The 7,222-nt window shown below is 40.0% G+C and overlaps 1 long non-coding RNA gene across 1 annotated transcript; it reads left to right on the top strand.

Annotated features, from left to right (window-relative positions):
- Positions 1 to 4,676: 4,676 nt before the first annotated feature.
- Positions 4,677 to 5,250, top strand: LOC127309389 (uncharacterized). Its single transcript, XR_011746745.1, has 2 exons — positions 4,677 to 4,797; positions 4,907 to 5,250. It is a non-coding gene; the product is annotated as an uncharacterized lncRNA (long non-coding RNA).
- The last annotated feature ends 1,972 nt before the right edge of the window (positions 5,251 to 7,222 follow it).

The raw sequence follows: 7,222 nt of genomic DNA on the forward strand, positions 1-7,222 counted from the left end.
AGGAGGCTGCGCCAGGGTCCCGTAGAACGCGAGGAGGAAAAGGTGGAGGCGATGCAACCACTAGGGCCACGAACACTGTGAAACAGCCCAGTGGTGAGCCCTTGTGGCCCATGTATTAGGCCTTTTCTGGCCTTTCAGGAAAGGCTCTGTGGGCTTACCTTGTTCCATGCGATCCATTTTAAATTATTGTGCATTGGTCAAATTTAGAGTTCATAAATTTTCAGCAAACATAGGGAAAAAAATGCCAACATCTATTGTGTCAAATCAATATTATTTGAATCATCATGAAATGCACTTGCGTACTATTGTATGCATCTGGTACTGTAAACATTGATTTCTTTTCCTATAAAATAAATTAACATTTCAACATTTGACTTCGGCGAAACCTAATAACTAAGGTACTATGAAACGGAGTGGCCGCGTAGACACCACGACTGGAACTCCAACCTGATTGTTCTCGATAAGCACGCCGTGTTCTGAATCCGAATATCATCTCTATGACTCGGCAACCTCATCAAAGCAGGCTGATACATCGTCAATACAACTTTTTAGGATGTGATTTCTCAACACACTAGTAGAAAACAAGGCTTTTGTTCGAAGCCCCTAGGAGTTTTAGTTTCGGTTCAAATAGAAACCGAGACTAATGAGCCGCATTAGTCTTGATAGAACGGCACGGGCCACAGAACCCTTTAGTCCCGGTTCGTTTGGAACATTTAGTCCCGGTTAATAATACCAACTGGAACTAAAGAGGTTCCAGCAGGTTGCCACCTGGATCATCTTTTTAGCTTTATAAAATACAAAAGAAATTGATAGAAAAATTCAAAAAAATACAATCTTTTGAAATTCTTGTATGTTACAAAACCTACTATTAGGGGAAAATAACAATTTTGAATTTTTAGTTTTTTTTGTAAGAAAAAAGGTAAAATGGCATTAACTTTTGCATACGATGTCGGAAAAAATGTATAATATATTAAAATAATCGTGGGAAAAGCTAAATCGGAATGCGTCAGGGTTTACCTGGTAGCCAATTTTTAGATTCTCAAAATTCTAAATGGAAATATGAAAGCATGAAGATTTTAGTTTTTGCCAGAAATTCGGGATTTTTTAAATTTTAAATTAATAATTCCTTCCTGCATAAAAATTACTGTTATTTAACCATAAAGGTTGCCCAGTTTTTAGATTTTCAAATTTTCAGGTTTTAGGTTTTCCAAAAAAGAATTGTTTATTTATTTATTCGAAATTATTATTACATCATTACTTTGGTTTGTTAAAAAATATTTGGAATTCAAACAATAAATAAGTGTGACATCGGAACAAACATGTTAATAGGATTGATATGATACTAGTATCAAATAACATGCGCGCGAAGCACTTGGAAGCATAACGGGAAGAAACTCAGAAGGTAAGCGTGCTAGTGCTGAAGTAGTGGAACGATGGGTGATCGAGCGGGAAATTTAACCACAAGTAAATAATTTAACTAGAGATTTTAAGTACATTTATTGACTAATTGTCAAATAACTAAAATACTAGAATTTCTGGAGAAAAAAAGGACTAGAAATAATTAGAAACAAATTTGAAAAAAAATATAGACGAAATAGGCTTTAGTCCCGGTTGGTATTACAAACCGGGATTAAATGTTCTTTGCCCTGGCGCGTCCGGCTCACGTGGCGGGGCCTTTAGCCCCTGACTAAATCCCTTTTTCTTTTACTCGTGACATGATGCTTTAATTATGGCACACTGATTATCATATAAATTTGATATACTCCATTAACTAGTATATATAGTTTTAAAGATCGCGCTGATTCACGCTGATTCACACTTAAAACGTTTCCAGAATTAACCTGACCATACCCACTATAAAACCAGTGGCCGTGTAGTCCCTCTCCTTCGTCACCCAGGCAACATAAGGAATAGTATATCATCAGGTGAAAAACATTAACATTTTTCTATACCTACGACACTCGTACGCTAAAAGGATGAGAACTGGTCAAATCATACTGGTTGCTCTCGCCCTCCTGCTGCTATCTTCAGGTACATACTTCGACAAATAGCTTATAGTTCTATTCTGCAACGTTTCCCAGCTATACTGAATTACTGATGATCCAATCTACCGTTTCTTCGAGATCCACAGATCTCATACCGGCGGTGGTCGCAAGCACAGAGTGTCAAACGTTTATCCTGAATCCGACCGAGCCGTGCAATCCGGCCAAGTGCCAGAAGGATTGTGAGAACACGCTCAAGGGAGGCGTTGGCGCATGCTACACCCATGTTTTGCACTATGGATGCGGCTGCCAGCGCTGCCCGGCTCCTTCGTCGACCCTGCCCAGGAAATTAAACCAGATGAACTAGCTTAGCTTAGCTGAGATCGACTGATAGAACGGCGTGTGTGCGTGCAGCATTTTTTCCAATAGAAATGACTATGGCGATGTAATGGTGCTGGCTGTAAAACAGTCCCTCTTTTTTTTATTTGTTGGTTGTGATTGCTCCTCGAGTATGTCGCTGGATTCGCTGTAGAACAATCCTACAAGTGCAACAGAAACTTCACTAAAAAATTATGTGCAATTTAGGATTCTACTAGAACTAGGGTACTACACCTTGCATTCCATATCAACTGAAGAGACATATCAGAAACATTGGTTGACTCGGAAGGAAATACTATCAAGGTAGCACCATAGGCCATCTTAGCAGATGGCAAAAAGAGTAGTTCATAGGATCAATGAATCGGCACCGCTCGCTGGGAGGCTAAAGAGTTCCTCAAGATAGTGTTTCATGTTTTCCATACTTTGGTATGATTATGATATCAAGAGGGGAGAAATTGTCACGATTGTCTTAACTGGAACCTGAAGAATTCAACATTTGAAACGCTGCTTCCTTTCATCGGTCGTTCGATATTCCCGATACCGATTCACTCTATGAATCGAGCGGTGGATATTTAAGAAGAAGGCTTCATCTTCAACGTTCAGACCAAAACCATCGTTGTCGCAGTTGCATTTTTCCATTTGATTGTTTGTTGCATCGAAGCTAATTTAAGCAGTGGATTGTAATGATAAAAAACATCCGGCATATTCCTCCATCAATATAAACCCTTCTGAATTACTCAGATGTTTCTCTCGATCTTCTCCACCCCCTTCTGATTATTGTATCAATAGCCTAAATGTTAGCAATATCAGAATTGTTAAAACTTTTGAATGAGAAGTCATCCCTGTAATGTTCAACTATCAATAGTTAAGTATGAAGTACTTCCCATACTTAGACCTTGTAGTGTTTAGTGAGTCAGACTTACCCACAAATTGCATTGAGACACCACAAATAAGTCGTCATGTGGTTTCAAGCAATGAGATCTTTAGACCTGAGGTGATCACATGATCCGAGTTGTTGATCAGTCTGATATGAGTCTGCCAAACGTTAGCTATTATAAAAGCGATAATTGGGTCGGGTATGAACAAGTTGAGTGATGTGTGCCTTTAATTTGCACAGCATGCACCAAGCAACCGTGCGCTGAAGAAAATCAAAGTAAACTTTGGTATGCGGTGATGGAGATCGAAACTTGGGAGAAGATAAGGGTGGGGAGGAGGGCAACAGTAGGAAGCTGCGGGGATTGTAGAATGCGAGGAAAAGATAGGATGCGGTGCGCAGTGGAGCGCCTAGGCAGCCACCAGCCCAAGATGACGTTCTAAAATGGCCCAGTGATGAGCCCCTGAAGCCCACGTAATAGGACCTTTCTGGCCTTTCAGGAAAGTATGCATGCTTCATCAAAGGGGCTTGTTTTGTCGGCTTGATGAAATTTTCCTCAGTGGTGATTTTTTTTGATGTTGTGGTGATCCCTTGTCTTAATTTGTCAGATCCGTTGGTCTTAGACCGGTCACACTGTGTAGTATCTATATGATATTATATTTATAAATGAATGATATCATGTCGTAGTATCATAGGTCTATTATATTTATTTGTTTAAAGAATCCTAATGCAAAATTGTGTTAAAGATCTATTTAATATTATTTTTACTTTTACGTGCTATGGTATGGTATCTACTTATAATATCACCATGATCTCTCTCATCATTAACTATAATGGCATGTCATGCATGAAATTGCTAATAATATCTAAGATACCCTTATTATGGCTAGTCTTAATTTGTTCCATGGGATGTTCATGAAATGTACTTCGTGTTCTATGCATTTGGTACTATGAATATGGATATTGTTTGCTATATAGCTGATCAAACTTTTAAAGTTCGACTTCGGCAAAACCCAATATGCGAGCTAATATGAAACATGCGGAGTATTGTGTTTCTCAATTGCTACCTTCTTCCCTCTCTTTTTTCAATGGCCAGGTAGACACCCTGACCAAACCTCTAACCTATTGTTATGGATAAGCGGTGGTATAAATCAAAATATCATCACTACAGAATCTTGACAAGTTCATCAAGGTTGATACATTGCCATGGCAATTTTTTGGATGCGATTTATTAACATGGTCATTAATTTTAGGACATTGATTATCATATAAAAATGATTACTACAAAATGATATATTCATAATTAATGCTCATTAACTAGTATATCTTTCTTAAAGATCGCGCTGGTTCATACTTACAATATTTTTCCAGAAGTAAATGACCATACCCACTATAAAGCCATTGGCCGTGTAGTCCCTCTCCTCCGTCATCCAGGCAACCAACTATGATCAGGTGAAATACATCAACATTTTCTACACTTTCGACATTCGTAAGCTAAAAGGATGAGAACTAGTCAGATCATAGTGCTCGCACTCGCCCTCGCCCTCATGGTGCTATCTTCAGGTACGTACTTCGACCGCTAGCGTATTACTATTCTGCAATGTTTCCCAGCTATATTGATGATCTCAGATTAAAAATACTATACTGATGATCCAATCTACCGTTTCTTTAGGATCCGCAGATCACATACCGGAGGCGAAGGCGAAGGTCTCGGCGCCGGTCACAGACGACACAGATTGTCAAACGATTCTCCTGGAACCGGCCGAGCAGTGCAATCCGGCCAAGTGCCAGAAGGACTGTGAGAACGCGATCAAAGGGGGCGTTGGCACCTGCTTCGCCCATCCTTTGCACTTCGCATGTAGCTGCCGGTACTGCCCGCCGGCTCCGCCGTGTTATCCCTGCCCAAGGAAATTAACCCAGATGAACTAGCTTAGCTGAGCTGAGATCGACTGATAGAACGGCGTGTGTGCGTGCAGCCTAAATAACGATGGCGATGTGATGGTGTTCGCCGTAAAACAGTCCCTCTTTTTGTTGTTTGTTGGTTGTGATTGCTCATCAAGTATGTCGCTGGATTAATTCGCTGTAAAACAGCAAAACAGCCCTATAGGATTCTACTAGAAGGGTTGGAGAACTGGCGTACAGGGCTCAGCCTGCTACTGCCAGTAGGGCGTAAACTACGCCTTGCAATCTTGCATTCCATATCAACTGAACAGAAATGTCGGACCAAAGGCAGTACGCCAGTACCCAGTCACCTAACATAGGTTCACTCAGAAAGAAATATCAAGGTAGCACCGTAGGCCCTTCTTGGCAAAAGGAGTAATTCCTAGCATCAATGAGTCAGTGGTGCAATGGCTTAACTGAATTTACCTGAAGCAGTCGCTAGCTGGGAGGATGAAGAGTCCTCAAGACAGTGTTTCATGTTTTCCATACTCAGGGACGAGTATGATCTAAAGAGGAAGAAATTGCCATGACCGTCTTAACAGAAACCTGAAGAATTCAACACTTGAAACACTTCTTCCTTTCATCGGTTATCGATGGTCCAATATTCCTTATACTAGTTCAGGCTATGAATCCAGCGGTGGATATTTAAGTGGAAGGCGCCGTCTTCAACTTTCAGACCGAAGCCATCGCTGTCGCCTTTTTTTTACATTTGATTGTTTAGAAGCTAATTTAAGCAGTGGATTGTGAATTTTTCTATCAATATAAACCCTTCTGGATTCCTCAGATATTCCTCTCGATCTTCTCATCCGTTTCTAATTATTATAAATGGCCCAAATAAATAAGGCAACATAGTAGCCTAACTAGAAGGTGCTTAAATTATATAAATAAAATAAGAGGGAAAATTCCTCTCGAGCATAGTTTATTAAACCAGATCGGTGAGTGAACCGGTGAGGTGACTGGTTCATTGGTTCGCTGATCGGACTACTGGTTCATCCAGTTAGATGGCGACAGAAAACCATTATTTTTACTTAAAATTTTTTAGCAAATTTCCGAACGAAATGACCATAAAAGGTATGAAAAGTATATTTCATCATGTAAGCACAAAACATGGCGAGTCCAAGTGGTATTGGGTGTTATATGTGGTGCTATTTCTTCCTGGTTGAAGTTCACATGTTCGACTCATCTCGCGACATCTTCTTTTCCAGGTCTTTTGCTGTTTGGACCGTTGCCACCTAAAAAACTGGTGACCACCGAACCGGTCCGGTTTTCAAAACTATACTCTCAAGGCATGTGTTTTTTTGTTGTAACATATTTTCAATATATATAAATTTCCCAATCTTTTAAAAGATACTTCCAACACCAGTTTGGCGTCCAGATATGCTTTTTGCTTCCATGAATATGGGAAAAAGCTAGCAATATCATTGTTAAAATTTTGAACCATAAGTCATCCTTGTAATGTTCAGCTAGCAATAGTGAAGTATGAAGTACTTCAAATACTTAAGAAATTAATGATAAAGAGGATTGATGATCTGAAAAATGGAACACATGTTCATCAAAGAAGATACCACGAGAAATATGGACCCTATCACATGGAACTTGAAGACACTTGTAGCCATTGTAGAGCGAACTATACCACACAAAAACACACTTTTTCAAAAGAAATTCAAATGCACGTTAATTATAGGGTTAAAGGTGAGGCCAATAGACATAACCAAAAACTTTAAGAAATTCTAGTAATTCACCGAGAAGATGATGAATAGGGAGTGTCCACACTAGTAGAAAACCTCTCATCCATCTAAGCCATAAATACCGGATCCCTTACGAACCGGTACTAAAGGGGGCATTAGTACCGGTTGTATTGCCCAAGCCTTTAGTACCGGTTCGTATGGACCTTTAGTACCGGTTCGTGTCACGAACCGGTACTAAAGGGTTAGCGTCAGCCGAAAAACCTTTAGTACCGGTTCGTGACACGAACCGGTACTAAAGGGTAGACCTTTAGTACCGGTTCGTGTCACGAACCGGTACTAAAGGTTTTTCGGCTTCCCAC

This window comes from Lolium perenne, chromosome 6, assembly GCF_019359855.2.
Source record: "Lolium perenne isolate Kyuss_39 chromosome 6, Kyuss_2.0, whole genome shotgun sequence".
NCBI lineage: Eukaryota > Viridiplantae > Streptophyta > Magnoliopsida > Poales > Poaceae > Lolium > Lolium perenne.